Source organism: Panthera onca, chromosome A1, assembly GCF_046562875.1.
Source record: "Panthera onca isolate mPanOnc1 chromosome A1, mPanOnc1 haplotype 2, whole genome shotgun sequence".
Taxonomy (NCBI): Eukaryota; Metazoa; Chordata; class Mammalia; order Carnivora; family Felidae; genus Panthera; species Panthera onca.
In genome coordinates this window covers 77475524-77494763 of record NC_138339.1, presented here as the reverse complement: position 1 = coordinate 77494763, position 19240 = coordinate 77475524, and the positions used below count along the sequence as shown (strand labels likewise).

Sequence of the window (19240 nt, the reverse complement as noted above, 5' to 3'; positions counted from 1 at the left end):
TAATTTGTCTGATTTTGTTCAGCCAATATGCTATACATGGTGTGTTGGTAATTGTTTAACAGCCAGCAGTCACTAACCAGGGAGAAAGAGTTGCTGAGAAAGAGTTGCCTTTACCAATTTCTGTGGTGTAAATACTCCCATCACAGTTGATTTCGAGCTACTGACCTGACATCAGTGAACACTGAGTTGGGAACACAATCCACTCTTGCCAGCCAGTACCAGCTAGCTCCAGTACACCACTGGCTGGAGAACACATAGAAAATATTCTTCCTGACCTGTCTACCCATAAGGTCTGCACAAAAAAATTCAACATTAAGGAAGCTTACCTTAGAAAAATTTCCAGGTAATTATTTATTTATACCTCACTTGTAAAGAGAGAAGATGAGGGTATAGGTTGCATCTTTTTAAAAAAAAATTTACTTACTTATTTTGAGAGAGAGAGAGGGAGGGAGACAGCAAGCAGGAGTGGGGGTGGGGTGGGGCAGAGAGAGAGGGAGAGAGAGTCTCAAGCAGGATCTGCACTGTCAGCGCAGAGCCTGATGCAGGGCTCAAACTCACCAACCATGAGATCATGACCTGAGCCAAAATCAAGTCAGACTGCTTAACTGACTGAGCCACCCAGGTGCCCTTAATTTGCATTCAATAATGTAAGATAATAGAGAAATTTAACATTATTATATGATGAAAACAAAGATGAATGAGTCTTCTATTTTTATCTCTTAAATATGATATTTAGCACCGTCCTGGATATACAGTAGATAATTAATGAATGCATATTTAATTTATTCTTGCTGGTGTTTTAGAGATTTGTAGTGTTAATAAAATGGAACATACTCATGGTTTGGCAATCTCGGAGTAGTAATATTTAATAGTGGGAAAAGCACTGGAAAAGTTGGAGTGCTGGCTTTGCTTTACCTTAAACTAACTACATGATCTTGGGCAAACAACTTAAATTTATTCAGCTTCAGTTTAGTCAACAATAAAATGAGATTTTTAATATGGTTCCTACTATATCTAAAACTCTCATTTTTAAAAGGTCACAATTTCTGAATTCAGATTGAGGAGCATGAGAGTTAATCTATTTGTAGCTGGAGTCTATGTTTTGCTTGTGGTGATTAACTACTCCTACTTTTATAATGTATAATCTGATATCACATGCAGCTCATCTCTTCAATAATGTTATAGAGCCCTTTGATAAAATCACCCTGTTAAAAACTTTAATATCATTTCTAGTTCCCTATATTACTCGTATCTAGAGGTCGAAAATTCTTCTCTACATAAAAATTAATAAATTGTTTTTTGGTTATTTAAAAATTATAAAATTATCCATCACAATTTCAGAGATAAAGCTAATGGGAGAATAGTGTCCAAGAAAATGGAATCTTGCTGAGATGTGAGAAAAATTAAAAATAAACAAAGGGGATCCTTTAGACTTTATTCACCACAAAAGAAATGCAAATAGAATTTAAATGGATCACTCCAAAACTATATCACATGTTGATCTGATTTTGGTGAAGGAGAATTTAAAAAACAATTATAATATACAGATTAATTCTATATTAAATATATAAAAGATGGGGGTTCCTGGCTGGCTTAGTTGGTGGAGCATGTGATTCTTGATCTCAGGGTTTTGAGTTTGAGCCCCACATTGGATGTACTTAAAGTCTTTAAAAAGTCTAAAAAAAGAGTACTTAAAATATTTTAAAAGAAGTTATTAAAGATAATATATTTTGGAATTTCTCAAAGATAATGCTTAAAAACTTGAATTGGTGCATGGGGGCTGTGCCAAAAAAAAAAAAAAAAAAAAAAAAAAGTAGATGTAAAGCCACAGGTTTTAATGACCTTCTTTTTTAACACAATTGAAGTCTGAAAGACAAACTGAAATTTATAATCTGAACTTGCAGAATGAGGAAGTAGTGGCATCCAAAAGGTGAAATACTGGAAACAGAAGGGGGATGGTCTTTTGAAACATGATGAAGGAGTTAAATAAGGTTACTGCTAAACAGCCTTATGTAGGATCCTCCTTATGAGATCACATTGCTTTTTGAAAAGCAAAAATTATGAAAACTTTTCATTTTTCCTATTAATATGAAAAGGAAACAATGAAATCATTTATCATAGGACATGGGGTCCTACAAGAAAAGAAAAAAAAATAATTAAAAGCAAGTGGGGGTAGGTAATCTCAAAGCATATCAAAAATGGGTTAGATATTGAAAGATAAAAATGATAGCAGTATTTTATTCATGGAAATTTTTTCTCTACATAAACCACTTCCAAGAAGGCACTTAGAGATTGTATTTCCACATTCCCTAGGTAACATAAAGACAACTTCCTAATAAAAGTCCCTTTTACTATGATAAAATGTAAACAACTCTTCTAATGGTCTGATGTCCTTATTTTAGCTTGATTTGGACAATTTACAAATGGGTATGCCCAGTTTTCATCAATAAGTCAGGTTACATTAACCTTCCAAATAGGGATTGTGCTAAAATCTATTTCAAGAGCGGTCAAGACTAACTAATGTGATCCATAATCCATTTGATAATGTAAAATGCTTGCTAGCTAAGTATACAAACTAAACATCAGCCAAAGATCAGACTTCTCAAAGCCCAGTGAAGGAACAGAATCAAGATAGACATAAGCAAGTTCTCAGAAGTTCTTTAAAGCTTTCCCAGCAAGTATCAAAATAATCACATGTGGGGAGGTTAGTCAAATGTAGATCATTATTCTCTATATTTATTCCTGCCATAAAGTGTGCAATAGTGAAGGGACTGCCCATTTAGACAATTGCTTTGTCTGTGACATAAATTTATCACTCAATAAACAGCTTTCTATGAGCATATAAGTTGATAAAGGGGGTTCCAGCTGAAGGAAAAGCCCCATAAAGGAATATCATCAAGGCAACACCACTGATGCAGGCTTTGGGGTCTGCATTATATTCCAGAGCTGCCTTCACTAGAAATACTACCGTTGTAATTCTCCTCCACCAGATTAATTAGGGGAAATTTTATATTCCTATCCCTGAAACTTTGAAGGGCTATAGGTGGTACATAATATTTTCATTAAGTCAAAATATTAATAAAGGCTTGTGTATTTTTCCCTCCAGATGCCATCTCTTTTTGATGAAACTCCAATCTGATGGAGTCAATGCTAATTTTCCTCCTTTTACTCTCTTTCAGCCTCACTGAATGCCAATCCCTTCAATACATTTTTAAGTAGAATAATTTAATTTATAAATCACATTTATAAACTAGTTGTTAAATGAAAGTCCACTAGTAAAAATAAAAACAAAACAAAACAATGTTCTTGCACTTCTGAGGAAATAAAACAATCAAATACAGCCGTAAAGACAACTACATTATGCAATATGCTATTCTTTGCAATGGAAAAGTATAAAAGTGAAAACAGTACTACAAAATCAAGCTACTGTGTAACTAACTGTACTTTAACTGAGATGTGCACTGTTGAAAGAATGAAGTTGTACGCCTTCATCATGCCATATGAAAAGAAGAACTCAAAATAGATCATAGACCTCAATCAAAGAATTAAAACTCTAAAACTCTTAGAAGGAAATACAGGAATAAAGTACGATGACCTTAGGCAAAGCTTTTTTTCAGATAGCAACCAAAGAAAAATTAAATTGGATTTCATCACAATTATAAATTTTTGTGCTCCAAAAGATACCATCAAAATAGTAAAAAACTCATGGAAGAGAATATTTATGAATCAGATATCTGATAAGAGACTTGCATCAAAATTAATAAACTCCTATGAGTCAATAATAAAAATACAAAAACAAAACAAAACAAAAAAAACCCCTAAATTTTAAAATGAGCAAAGGCATAGGTATTTGTCTAAAGAAGATATACAAATGACCAATATGGATGGACAACATCATTAGCTATCACGGAAATGTGAGTCAAAACCACAATGAGATACTTTTTCATACCAACTAGGGTGGTTATAATAAAAAAGACAAATAATAGTAAGTATTGTCAAGGATATTATGGAATGGGACACTCATACATTGTTGGTGCCTGTACATGAGAGTAAAGTGGTATAGACCCTTTGGAAAACAGTCTGCAAGATCCTCAAAAGGTTAAACATGAAGTTATCATATACGTAGCAATGGTACTTTTAGCTAGAAGCTTCTTGTCTCAACCAAATTGAGTTATGCTTCTCTGAGCTCTCTTTTCAAGTAGGCCTCTCCTTTGGCCTTCTGTGTTCCTCCTTAATGATTCTAGTGTTTAGCAAGAATCCTATTCAGTTAGTTCAGGTGAGAATCCCTCCACCCTTAATATCTGATTATCTGTGTTTCAGTTTCCTGATCTGTAAATTTGAGGCAAAACATCTTACCTTCTGGAATATTGGAGAAATTGGATGATCTCATACAAATAACAGTTCACTATAAATTATGAATTTTATGTACAAATGTATGTATATCATGTTGATGCATATTAAGAAAGTCAGACACAGTACCTATGCACATACCTATAGAATATTCACTCAACTAGTGAATTTGAGTTTAGTGTAGTTCTTGTTTGTTTTTTTTTTTTTAAAGAACTTCATGGATTATTGCCTGCATTATATACTAGGGCCAAATCATCTAACAAAACAAAACAAAACAAAAAGCCTAATAGTTACTTCTTTTAAATTTGATAAATTTTAACAAGCAGGGAGAAATGATCATAAGGTTTCCATCTAGAATGTGAACTATGCAGTTTAAATGAATATAGCAATCATGAAATTCACAGAAGTTTAGAGGCACTGCCTAAGACAACCATTTATTTTATGTGATTTGTTTTATTTTAGTTTTACTGATATAATAGAAATTCAGGAATGAGAGTCAGGAAACTTTTTTCCTGACTCTTTGAATGAGAATATAAGTTGATAGAGATAATTAGCTCAGACTTCATAACAATAAACTTACCAAGAGGGTGAAACATAACTTTCTTTAACATGGAAATGTAATTGAAATGGCTTTTTGTTTTTGTTGTTGGTGCTCAAGAGGAATATTTCCATAATAAAGAATCTGAAATCACTTGTCTGATGATTGATTCTACTTGGGAAAAAAAAATCTGAAGACAGGCAATCTGTGGGAGTTGGTTTACAAAGCATGTGTACAGTATTCTTGACCATCTGTTTCTCTTTGTGTTAGTACATTCATGTAATATTGTTTTGAATGCTGACTCCAATTTCATTTAAAAACCTCCTTCACGCACAATACATGAAAGAGTACAGAAAGCAAGAGATGAAATATGGAGAATATATAGGTTCAGAAAAGAAGTATGCACTACTGGAGAATAAATTACATTTAAATTTTGGAATAAAAGGATTAAGTTTAAATATTTTTAAAATTTTTTTAATTTTAATTTTTTTTTTTTAATTTTTCAGAGAGAGAGAGACAGAGTATGAGCAGGGGAGGGACAGAGAGAGAGGGAGACACAGAATACCAAACAGTCTCCAGGTTCTGAGCTGTCTTCACAGAGCCAGACCCTCAGCTTGAACTCAGGAACTGTGAGATCATGACCTGAGCCAAAGTTGGATGTCTAACCGAGTGAGCCACCCAGCCACCCCATGGATTAAGTTTTAAATATTAAAAAAGTTCACACTGGTGCACCTGGGTGGCTCAGTTGGTTATGTGTTCCACTCTTGATTTCAGCTCAGGCATGATCTCATGGTTCCTGGAATGGAGCCCCGTATTGCAGAGCCTGCTTGGGATTCTCTCTCTCTCTCTCTCTCTCTCTCTCTCTCTCTCTCTCTCTCTCTCCCCCTCCCCCACTCACACTCCCATTCTCCCCCTCCCTCTCAAAATAAATAAATAAACTGGAAAAAAAGTTCACACTGAATCTCTAATGGTCTTGCTTAACTAATAAAATACCTCTAAAATGTCTCAGTTGCTATCATAACATTCATACTTTCAAATAAAGAGGGTAAATGAAATGCTACACCAAAAAGCTGCAAATCATTAAAATTCATGGACACTCTGTTAGAGCAGTCCTGAGGGTCCTTCATTTTGTATTGGCATGAAAACAAGCCTTTCATCTTTGGCTTATCAGTTGTATATAAAAGCAAACTCAGGAGTTTAGGGACAAAGCTATATATCCAAGGAACATTTAATTATAGAATCTAAGAGAGAGAGAGAGAGAGAGAGAGAGAGCGCGCCAATGTAGGCCATCCTGTAGAGTTCCTTAATTAAATAAGAAAATATACCAAATGAGTTCCTGGAAATGGCTGCCTACATGTGAGACCTGATAAGATCCTTAACTAGCTTATTAAAGCCAGTGATTATTTCAACTGCAAACGGGGAAACAGGTGGATTTCTGGAGTGGTGTGGATGTAGAAGAGCTATAATAAATGTTACAATTCTTTTGATTGGGTTTAAGTCATACTATTTATTTTGAAATTCCAAATATAACTAAAGAAGGACATGAGATTTGGCAGTTTTTAAAAGGGGCAAGGTTTAAAATAGCTTTAAGAATGGTCTATTAATTCTACCTAAAAATTTTTTATAATATTAACATTAAGCTTTCTCAGTTGGTAATGTTGAAATGTAGTAATAAGCATACAAATAAGAACATTGATGGCTGTCTTTCAAAGCTCACATTTTGGTTATTATATTCTGTCTGTAGCATATAGAGTTTCCAAATTCTGAAGTACTTAAGAATTCAGTTATCTAATCCAGACCAATTGCCAATTAGTTTGTCTCATAAACGTCAATTTAAAGAAAGCCAAAAATATTCACTATGATTGTTCTTCCCACAGCAAGAATTACCAGGTCAGAGAGAGGCTCTGGAAGGTGCACAGCGGTGACTGAACTCCAGGCATTAAGTGGTCCTTTAGGTCTGACAACTGGTTATGGTAAGGAAAATAATTTACAAGTGGAATATCAGTGTATAAATAAATGTGCAACCTATAGCTGTAGAATTAAAATTTAGCTGTCATAGGTAGATTTTTTTATCATCTTTTTTTTTAATAAAAGAGTATTTAACTAATTTATACCTTGTAGAGTGTTTTCCCTAAAACTGAATTTCCAGTAAGGCTCAATTTAGGTTGACTATATTAAGGTCAAAAATATAATTGTAATCTGTATAATTTATATAAAATATAATTTGGCAGAGTAAACAAATCCTTGCCAGAAGTTTAGCTTATTCCCTTCTCTCTTAACATTTAATCGTGTTCTCCATTTCCCAAATTAGTTTTCTGTAGAGTTTTCTGACCAGAGACAAACACAGGCAACCTGATACATATACTAGTTAAATACCATCTCTTCAAAAGTTTATGGAAATTGAGTTGGTTTGTAATGACCTAGAACTATTTTTTATATGTGGTGCTCTAGACTAAAGAAATTGAAACTACACTACAATGCTAAGTGATGATCTTCCGGTTTTTATTGTTACACATTTTGGCCAGTTTCCTTGTTCCTGGTCTTTTGCCCACACTTAAGAGCTGACTACATATTCCACTGTGGGAAAACACTGCTCCTTTTCAGACAGGACTTCTACATAAGTTTCAATTTCCAGTTGATTCATCAAAACAAAGCTGGTTCAGAAAGGGGAAAAATTACAAATTGCTTACATCTGTTCAACCTAAAACATTATTCATAATCTTCCAGGGATGATGTCTAAGCCATCTGGGGAATATGATAGGTGTTTGGGGAAAAAAAATATCTGTCACAGTGCAATGGAGAAATGAAATGTGTGAAAGTCTCAAGGTTACCTCATGGTTCAGTGATGGCTTTCAGGTACTTTGCAACAGACAAGTTCTAAATTTCTATATATACAAACTAGAAACATTAATCTACTCAATTTTACACAGTAAGCATGAACATACTTGTAAAATAAATTAATGAATTGTTGGAATCAAGAGTTTCTGACATAAGTGAAACAAATTTTACAGGTTATGATTAGGAAATAGGATATTTTGTTCTAATTTAAAAAGTAAATCTCTGAGCAACCAGCTGGCTCGGTTGGAAGAGCATGTGACTCTTGATTTTGGGGTCGTGAGTTTGAACCCCACATTGGGGGTGGAGATTACTTAAAATAAATAAATTTTTAAAAAGTGACTCTCTAGATATTATATACTAAGTATGACTATATAATACATATAGTTATATGTTGCATATTATATGTACCATTTTATATAATATACCGATATGTAGAATACACATGTAAATAAGCACATACGATGCATATGTAAATGTATATCGCTAGTTTGCTATGCAAATGTATATATACATGAACAAATCATAGATCTGTTATAACTACCTAAATATCAGAATGCATAGTTCACAATATTGCCTTAAAATAAAAAATCGTTTGAGATGGCAAGACTTTTATGACTTGTAGTGTTAGTTGAATCAAATATTTTTCACATCTCCTTTTGCTGTTAGAAGGAAGTCTGTTGGTTGACAATGTGGATCTCTACAATCCCTAATAAAACTCTAGGATGAGGCATTTTTGTTATGAAACTTATTTCAGCCAGTTTTATCAAGAACATACCACATCCAATCAATCATTAATTTGTTACTTGACCCTGTTTCCTACTTTTCAGAAACTTTAAATAGTAAACTTACAAGAAAATAAATTTGCTCTAAAATGGATTTACTGCCACCGATTTGGGCACACCTGAGGGACCATATGTGTTAATTCCTTATTTGGAAAATTTTTTTTTTAATTTTTTTTTTAACGTTTATTTATTTTTGAGACAGAGAGAGACAGAGCATGAATGGGGGAGGGTCAGAGAAAGAGGGAGACACAGAATCGGAAGCAGGCTCCAGGCTCTGAGATGTCAGCACAGAGCCCGACGTGGGGCTCGAACTCACAGACCATGAAATCATGACCTGAGCCGAAGTCGGACGCTTAACCGACCAAGCCACCCAGGCGCCCCATTATTTGGAAAATTTTTATATCATCACTAATCTTACTGAGCTTCTCTTGACATTAATGGAACAAGTTAGAGGTTTTCAAATTTTATTATAAACTTCCGTGTTAATGCTATAAATTTATAAAAATGTAGAATAGGATAAGTTCAGTATCAAGTAATAAATATAAAATACTTCTTTTAAATCTGGGTTATAGAACTGTCTCTTTTTCAGACATTCCACTGAAATATTTTGGGGAATCTAGATGAATTTTCATCTTTATTGAGGAAAGAGAAGGATATTAATGCCTAATTTAAATATGTACGACTTCCAAATATTTCCTACCTCTCTCAAAAACAGACCAAGAGAAATAATGAACCAGTTTGCTTCCAGAAAATGCTTAGCAATCAAAGATGAGAAGAGGTACTGGGGTCACTTTCACCCATCTGCTTATTAAGTGTAGAGGATCCTGTTGAAAAAGTCACATCCAAATGTGACCAGAGCTGTACATTTGTATGCATTCCACCTTGGAAACAGTCGGAATGCTTTTCTCTGAAGACTTATGTATTTCAGTGACAGCTGCATTGCCACAATATGCTGAAGTGGCTCATTTTGACAGGTCACATCCTGGATTTCACATTTTGAATGGCAGCTGGGATTCCAGAGAGTTTTCTCACAGTGGGTGGGCTCTGTATTTAATCAGTGACAAGCTGCACTTGAGGCTACACGCCATTCTAAGAAGTCCAGGATGTACCAATGTCACTCTCATGGCTCTCTAAATAGCAGTGACATTCGTGGTAGCAATCTCTGTGACACTATGAGGACCGTGTGAAGTGCCTTTGAAGATCACAGATTTTCTGTGTCCCATTGCAACGCTCTTCCCTGATGCCATGGGCAGCATAAGCACCATGCGCACTGTGATAAACACCAGTTAAGTGGTTCAAGTCTCAAACGGAATCTCTATCCACATCCATTTATCTATGTATATACAGATATATAAACCAAAGTGAAAAATCAGGCCCCTTAACTTACAGTTCTGAGACATCTTGCCAGTCAGAGCAAAGCTGTGACTGTAACAACAAAACATGAGTCCACTCCTGTTCACCGGAGGGTGAATTACCTGTCCCGGATGAGCACTTGCTTCCCTCCAGAGGTGAGTTTTCACTTTGTGAGTTCATTACCAACTAGGGCCTGCATAAACCAACCACTGTGCAAAACCCTAACGAGCTGATGGGTGATAAATTGATATGTCCTGACGTGAGGAATATTTCCCTCGGCTTTTCAGAGTCTCTTGTTTGTGCCAGGCCAGCAGATTTCAGGGCATTCACCCAGAGCACCTGAGAGAGCAATCCTTTGCTCTTCCTTCTGCAGGCTTGAAGCTCCAGGTTTTCTTTCTGAGATCTCAAAAAGCAATACCTCTTTGAAAACCTCTCTGAAAGTAGCTTATAATAGAATAAAAATTTTTTTTGTGTTAGATGGGAATATAGGTTGAGTTTAAGATTTCTAAGCACATCTTTGCAAAAAGATTTCTCTCAGGCCAAAAGCATAGATTGTGCTGTAGATTGTGCTGTGCTGTAGATTGTGCTGTATCTCACTTGCAAGACTCTAGAGACATCTAAGGCCATGTTTCAGGATTAAATTTGCAGTTTGCCTGTTGAAAATCTAGGTGGAAAGCTCTAAAATTCTAATACAGGAGGATCAGCAGATTGCATGGGGCGTGGGAGATCCTTAGTCCACAGGTGTTGATTCAAGTCAAAAGAGGGCAAGGCCTTCAGTTAATAATGCTCTCTGATTGAACAAGGAGGAGTTCAGCTTTTTCAAAGACCCAGATTCCTGGGAAATGTTCTTAGCAAGTTTGAGACTGAGAAGAAGTTTCATTTGCTTAATTGTTACAGTCAGGAAAAGAACAAGGCCCTGTCAGGTGGCCTACTATGAAATGTCTATGAATTCTGATGCAGAAATATTTGAGCCCAGAAACAGTGCTGTGATCCTCCGGTGGATAGTGTGGGAATAGGGATGTGTAAGTACAGGACTATTACCAAATCACAGATCTTTCCTCATGAAATGTGACTACCGTGCACGTAGAAATATCAGTGAACCCACCCCAAAGCCCTGCCATGCTCCATCTTCTCAGGATAATTACCAAAAGGATCCCAGTGAACAAAAGAACCAGGTGAGCTCCTGAGAGTTTTGTGAATCAAGGACTCTTTCCTAGCACTGTCCCTCTCTTCAAAACAATTATCTTTAGGCCTGATGCCCTCTCCTTTGTCTTTTTCCTTTCATAGGTTAGAAATTTTACCTTAACCCTTACTGGGTGAGCTTGAAGAAGATATTTAACTGTGTTGTATCTCGCGTCATCGTCAGTAAAATGGGAACAATATTCACTTTATAGGATTGTTATAGAGATTAAATAAGTTAATATTTGTAAAGTGCTGCAAATAATGCCTCACACATAGCACTATACTATTTATTACTGAATAAAACAGCGAACGAGAGAGTATTAGCTTATTATCGCTAGCTCAGGGAAATCTTCCCTATTTTTCACCCATTTTTCCTTTGTACTACTTACCCAATTTTAATACAAATAATTTATCTAATCAATGTTCCCCTGCTACAGTGAAAACTCTGTGTCAATCAGGGTGGTATTTACCAATGTATCTCTACCAATTAACACTAGATCTGACACATAGAAATTGATCAATATATATTTATTGCAGAAATCCCCAATTAATAAAATCCATAAAAGCAGCAGGCAATAAGAAACCACATTTTTGTATCTCAATCAATTTCTAAGTTGGAAACTGTGCTTATGCAGCAAATATCTATATAAAACAAAGATTTTATTTTCCTTAATTCAGGATACCCTTTCAAACTCTCAGGAGACCTATTTTATGTCTTCCAATATCTCTGGATGATAATATATGGTAATAATGCTTGTGAGTTTAGGCAAGCAGTCAAGGACACTTCATCCAGAATAACATGGCAAATCAATGTGTTATTTAGCCAGTTATCCTTTTGAATGGCTGCATTATATTTGTCTGTGTGCTTGTGTTAGCCTAGACATATAGAAAGTATATGTGTGCAAATACAACCAAAATTAATCCCAAAAAAAGGTACAAATTATTTCCACAGAGGATTAAGTAAATAGTCATATCTATTTATACAGTCATACTTACATAGACTTCAAATCTAAATACTTTTCATTGTTTTTACTTAGGTTGTGATTTTATTATGTTAATTAGGTTAACTCTAACTTCATTGTTTCAATAACAAATTGCTAAAATATAATATAACCAACACATTACTTCTTAAAATTTAGACCCATAGTTTCTTAAAATAAATCCTACTGTGAATACATATAGGACTTGCTCTAAGTTTCTGCTGACAATAATATGAGTTGAAACTGAAGTTGCTGGTTTTTATCAGCGGATCATTATTTACATTATATAATTATATGTATCTGTGTAAATTAATTTTGGAAAGATTTCCCTCTTTTCCTCATTTAATGCTCCAGTCCTCCAGCAACCACTTAGTTTTGAGGGACTACTACTCACCAGATACAGTTTACCATCCTGGAGAAAGTGATAACCTCTACCCTGTAACTGAACACCCCATGAGCTGTTTATAAGTGAAGTAAGGAGATGTATATTATACCTTGGTGGTGTCAGATTAGGAAAAGTTCCAAAATCTGACTATAGAAATACTAGGATTATATCTTATGAAATAAAGCACTTCTCAATTCTACAATTTCCTACCTGGATTTTTGAACAAGTTCTTACTTTCTGAGCCTCAATTGTTCTCATCTTAAAAAGAGGCTTATAAAATCTATTTTTTATGAAGATTAAATGAGAAGGTAAATGCTCAGTCAATGGAGTTACTGTTATTGCTATTCCACTCCCCCCATGCAGACACCCAGATCTGCAGCATATCCACTCATCTCCCTTCAGCTTCCTCACATTTACCTTTCCTTCATTTTCCACTATTTCTGCTCTACTACCTAAGCTTCCATCATAGTCAGACTCTAGTTCTTAGCTGGATAAAGTGCTCCTAGATGAGTAAGGCCTGGTCATCACTAAGGGGGCCCCAAACAAATTGTTTTATTTTAAGTGTTTATTTTTAAGAAAGAGAGAAAGCGTGCGCAAGCAGGGAAGGGACAGAGAGAGGAGACAAAGGATCCAAAGCAGGCTCTGCACTGATAGCAGAGAGCTTGATGCGCGGCTCATATTCAGGAACTGTGAGACCATGACCTGAGCTGAAACCAAGAGTCAGACATTTAACTGACATAGCCACCCAGGTGCCCTACAAATCATTTTATTTTTAAAATTCTTCACATCTGACCCTTGATTTAACTTTTCCACATTTGTTTTTCTTTTGGAGTGGGGAATGATGGGTGACATAGAAATTCAGACATGATAGGAACCTATACATGTAAGTGAAAAATATTTGAGTCTCTCAGAATCTAGAACCATACTTTGTGTAGAATAATGATTCTGGTGGCACCTGGGTGCTCAGTTGGTTGAGCGTCAGCCTGGATCAGGTCATGATCTTGTGATTTGTGAGTTCAAGCCCCTCGTTGGGCTCTGTGATGACAGCTCAGAGCCTGGAGCCTTCTTCAGAGTCTGTCTCCGACTCTCTCTGTCTCTCTCTGCCCCTCACCCATTCATGTTCTGCCTCTCTCTCGAAAATCAATAAACATTAAACAATTTTTTAAATAAATAAAAAAATAATTTTAATTCTGGCAAAGTCTTAGAATTTATCTATGAGTTCTAAACAGAATCTATTTTCAGGTAAACACTATTTTTCTAAGTAGATACTTACTATAAATAACAAAGACTTCATATTTGGATAAATTAAATGTGTTGCATTCATTTATATTTAAAATAAGAGCTTTGATATGAATCAGTCCCTGCTTTCTTTCTTTCTTTCTTTCTTTCTTTCTTTCTTTCTTTCTTTTTGTTTTTTTGTTTTGTTTTTTGTTTTTTTGTTTTTTTGTTTTTTTGCTTAACTCTACAGAGACGAGTTTTTCTTTTTGGGGCTATGTCGGGACACCACAGTTTTTGCAAGTATACCTAAAACGCAGCACTGTATATCTGGGACATATGCCTGAGGGAAGCCTTTCCAATTCTTAAAAAAATATTGAGGATATTTCAGTATCACAGATGTTTCCTTATTGAAGATATTTCAGTATCACAGATGTTTCCTTTTCAAACATGCTTTGGACCCCAGCAACTGTAATAATAAGAAAGATTTGCTGTTCTCATCAATGAAGTGAAGGAAATTGTTATTTTCAAAGTGTGACTGTCTTTCAGTTAATATAGGTTAGTGCACTAACATGTATTGCAGCATCCTAAAAATTCAGTACACCTTTAGCTGACTCCCAAATCTTTCTGCTGTTTTCTCTTCTTGCTTTTATTAGTGTACTTTAGATCATCATTAATTTTCACACAGTTTAACAAACTAGCTTCTACAATATGCTTATAGTTTCCAGTTACCCAATACAACACTAATTTTAAGAAAGTACACTGTAGTCTTTCATTTCTTGCTCACAAACTTCTTATTGTCCTCTTTCAAAAGAATAAAGCTCCTTGTTACATCAATCAAGACTTTTTGGAATCTTACAGAGTCAAACTGTTTAGATAATTCTCTCAATGGTTTTACTCAGTTCTCTAGTTTTCCACTCTAATGATTTTGTTCATCCTCTCCTCCATTTGTCAAGCAAGTTTCAACTATATCACCTTATATCAAGGAAATCTTATCCATTATTCAGGGCCCCAGATGCCTTCTTTAAATGAAATATCTAATGATTTACCCTGATGCAAGTAATTCTTCCCTTTATAGCACATCATCATATTTATTCATTCTATATTTAATTAGGTGTTGCTACTATGCTATGAATCCAGAGGCAAATAAGGTAAATTCTCTGTTCTCATATCATTCAGAAATCTGCTTGGTTGTATTTGTCTTAGGTTTTATATACTCTTATTGGTTAACATATAACCTTGAGGCAAAGTTGAGAAGCCATGGAGGACAGAGATTAATAAACTAATTGATCTTTATGTCCCCAGGTCCTAGCAGAGAACTTTGCATGTAGAAAAAAACAATAAATCTTTGTCAAAGTGAAGTGAATTCCTAGTCTGTCATAAAATTCTGATTCATGATAAATGAGACAGTCTACTTGTTGATTTGTATTATTTCAGCTATTGTAAGTTGGTCTTTGAAATAATTTTACTGGTTTTATTGGGCTCCCAAATGAATACTTACTTCTCTTTCTCCTCCCCTTCCCGTATGTTCATCTGTTTTGTTTCTTAAATTCCACATATGAGTGGAATCATATAGTATCACAAGAGACTCTTAATGACAGAGAACAAACTGAGGGCTGAGGGAGGAAGGTGGGTGGGAGACAGGCACTGAGGAGGGCACTTGTTGTGATGAGCACTGGGTGTTGTATGTAAGTGATGAATCATTGAATTTTACTCCTGAAACCAATATTGCACTATATATTAACTAAAATTTCAATACATGCATCAAAAAAAAAGACACACAAAAAGAATACCTAGTATAAAAAATTAAAAATTGTCTTTAATGTATGTCAATCATAAAATGAAAAGTACAGATTATGGAATCAAGTTTCTTGGCTTTGATTCTGGCTTTGCTCTTTACCATTTGTGTAGACTTTAGCAAGTTACCTAACTAGTTACTTCCTCAGTTTCCTCATTTTTAGAATGGAAGTAAAAAAGGAACTAGCTCACAGAGTTGTTTACTTAGTGCGAAAATCACTTTTAATAATGATTGCCACACAGTAAGTGCTACGTGAGTGTCAGCTAATATTAGATAACAAAATGATTGCACAAAGGCATGTATTTATATGTGTCATTTTCTCTGCCTGAGACACTTCCTCCTTATTCCTGGCATGAACTGTAAAACATCAATTTCCCCAGAAGGTCTTTTTCTTTTAATCAGTCTCCCATTCTCACTTCTAGAAGTGACCCCTCTGTGCCCCAGCCAAACACACACACAATATAGCACTTGTTATACCAGACTCCAACTTTCTGGTGGTGATATAATCATCCAAGTGAAGGTGATAATTGTGTCTGTTTAACCCATATTTGCACCCCGGACCTAGCAAAGCACCTGTCACATAGCCTATTAAATGAATACATGAAAGAATTATAGAAAGCTGAAGTTTAGGAAATCATCTTAACCATGTAAGTACTAACAATAATAATGCAGCTGCCTGTATAACATGATCTAAATATTTTAATATATATTATGTGTATGTGTATATACTATTGCGGTCTATTTTTAATAAAATTAGAAAAGTCAAAAAATGGAAAAATAATAAAAGGAAATAGGACATGAAATCCCATAGTGACAAAAGGAACGATTGTTAGTTTGTGGGGCATGAAAAAGGGTAGAAGGGCTTAGGACTTAGCACTTCTTAAAACTTTACTTGGATATTAAATACAGTAACTTCATGCTTATCTATCTCATATAAAAAAATGTCCTTATTTGTGACAATGCCTGCAATTTGGTATCCTATGGGGACATAGTTGCTGCCAGAGATTACTGTATGATTTATTTTAAGTTGATGGCTTTAAGTGATTTATTTTAAGTTGATTTATTTTAAGTTTGAATTTCTGAATGCTTAAAAAATATTTTTTCTGCCTTTTTAATTTAATTTAATTTTATATTTTGTTCTCATTCTCAAGTTGTTATGATGATGAAATTGATGCATCCTCTTTGGATTAATTTTTTTCAAAGCCATAAAACATGAGAGAAATGGGAAGAAGTCTTTCAATTTATACTATTGAATTTATAGCTGTAGCATTTTTACATCCTAGACATGACCCTAATTTGGTCTTCTCAATTTGTACACAAAGTTCTCAATCCAAATTCTAAAGACACTCGTAGGTTTAGATGTTTTAACAAGTGTTCATTTCATTAACTCAACAAAGTAACATTTCTCTCAGTTATGTGATATAATAAGAAGTATATTTAGTCTTTGTTTCCAGTCCCTGGCTCAGAGCTCCTAAAACCCTTGGGATTTCCTGAGTGATGGGAGTGTCTTTTGTTACTCATAAAGAGTCCCTTTCACTTTCACCTGACTTTATGCTAATGAGGTGACTTAACGTGTGGTGACTAAAGCTGGTGATTAAGGACAACTCTTAGAGGGTGGGGACTGTCAGCCCCACTCCTGACCTCCAGAAAGGGAGGACTAGAGATTGGGTTATAAAATCTCTTGAACAAGGAAAGTCAGAGAGCTTCCTGGTTGATGTATACACCAAGGTGCTGGAAGCTCCTAGCCATGTCCTTTCCATATTCTTCCACCTCCATCATACCTTGCCATATACCTCCCTTCCATTTGGCATTTCCTAAGTTATACTCCTTATGATAAAACAGTAATGGTAAGTAAAGTACTTTCCTAACTTGTGTGAGTTCTAGTAAATTATCAAACCCGAGGAAGCAGTTGTGGGAACCCTTGATTTATAGCCAGTCTGTTGGAAATGCAGGTGGCTGGGGACCTGGGATTTTGTCTGAAGTGGAGGGTAGGCATATGGGCCTGAGCCCTTTAACTTGTGGGATCTAAAGCTAAATCCATGTAGATTGTGTGAAAATTGAATCGAATTGTTGGACAACCAGTTGGTGTCCAGCGAATTGCTTGTTGGTATCAGAAAACACCCCAGAGATTACCATATGCGGAGTTAGTCAGATATTTGTGGAAATGTTAGATCTTCTGACAGACAAGCATGGTTTGCTATTTTGAAAGATATTGCTATTTTTTTTCAAACATAACCAAATTATGTGGGAAAATATGTGGAAAAAAGCATTGATTTTCTCAAATCCTTTTTTTTTTTCTAGTCCCAACAAATGTGGCCACCTGAAACTGGAACACATACAGTGTTATAGAAAGTAAACACCGGATGATTTACTTTATGGTGTGTTGATATTACTAGTGGTTGAAATAAGTTTCATATTCATTCATACTAGATTTTGCATCAGAAGCTCTACTTGTCACTTGTGCAAAGTTTAAAATTAAGTTTAGAACAGAAAAAGTTGCTACGGCACTATGTTTGCCAATTAGCCTTTCAGAAATAACATAGTAAAAGACAATAGAGATTTACCAACAACTGATGCAGAGTTGATATATCTGCCAAGTTTGGAATGGAGGTATTTCCCCTTTGGTGGATGCATTAGAAATATTCATCCATTATTATTATTCACCAGAATGGAATGATAAACATCAGTTTACTTCAAACCAAATTGAGAGAAAGATAAACTTGAATGGCTGGAGTATAGTGCTTTCTGATACCAGGGCAACATATAAGATGTAATTACTGGGTCTGCGATAGGTTTTTCTACCAAAGTTTTGAATAATTCAATGTATTTTATTAGGAGCAATCACTATTAATGTAAATAAACCAACAGAAAGGTGGGGAATGAGGGGTGCCTAGAGAGATGGGAATACCTGGAGAAAGAAATGAGCTTTTCTTAATTACCCACAGGGTAATTTATTGAACCTGTTTTTTCAGTGATGCATTAGTTAGTGCTAAGCCTTATTTAGCACTTACAATGTGCTGGGCACTGTTCTATATGCTTTACATATAATTCAAATGATCTTCTCATCAGCCCCATGAGGTACTTACTCTTAATAACCCCATTTTACAGGTTAGAAACGTGAAGCATCATGAGAATAATGAATTGGCCCAAAGTCACCGTGTTGTAAGCTGTGGAACTGGGAATTAACCTATCTCCCTCCAGAGAATGTGCCCGAAAAATTAGGTTGCCCTGAATCTCAGTAATGCTATTAATTTCGTCATGCCATTTTTAGTTGGCATTACATTAATTTCAAATCTTTAAATTACTAAAAAGTAAAATGTGACTGAGGTTCCAATATTCCATTTTATAACTTTTTTGGGTATTATTCTGAGATTAGTTATTAGTTGTGTTACATTAACTAATTAAAAAAACAGAAATAGAAACACTTCTAAAATCTAACAAAGAAGGTTACCATGTTTTTCTCAGTTAAATATATGGTACTCCTTACTACATGTCACCCAGGATTAAACAACTTCCAGTTTTCCATGGCAAGTGTTAAATTCCATGTTGACTTCCACTTGCCAAGTCAGTTATCATTCCTTATATCTGAGGGGGACAAATAATTTTTAGAAATAAAAACTAATTTAGTCAATCAACTTGAACTACACATAATTAGAAAAAAATGCTAGAAACGTATTCTATCATCTCCAGATTCTATTTTTACCTAGATTTGGCAGAAATAACACTGATGCTTAGGAAAGAATAAAATCCATCAGAGAAAACTGCTCTGTGCTAACATTTAAATGAAACACTTTTGAGATTTACCTTCCAATTCCAGGT

At 35.0% G+C, this 19240-nt stretch overlaps 1 protein-coding gene and 1 long non-coding RNA gene across 2 annotated transcripts in view; one reads left to right on the top strand and one right to left on the bottom strand.

The window, feature by feature from the left end:
- Window positions 1–6861, top strand: part of LOC132675566 (uncharacterized) — a 241261-nt gene extending 234400 nt beyond the window's left edge. Inside the window, exon 5 of the long non-coding RNA XR_013555938.1 lies at window positions 6766–6861. This is a non-coding gene — a long non-coding RNA (uncharacterized LOC132675566). The remainder of the gene's footprint in view (window positions 1–6765) is intronic.
- The window catches only part of ST8SIA4 (ST8 alpha-N-acetyl-neuraminide alpha-2,8-sialyltransferase 4), a 100693-nt gene that overhangs the window by 11589 nt on the left and 69864 nt on the right, over window positions 1–19240 (bottom strand).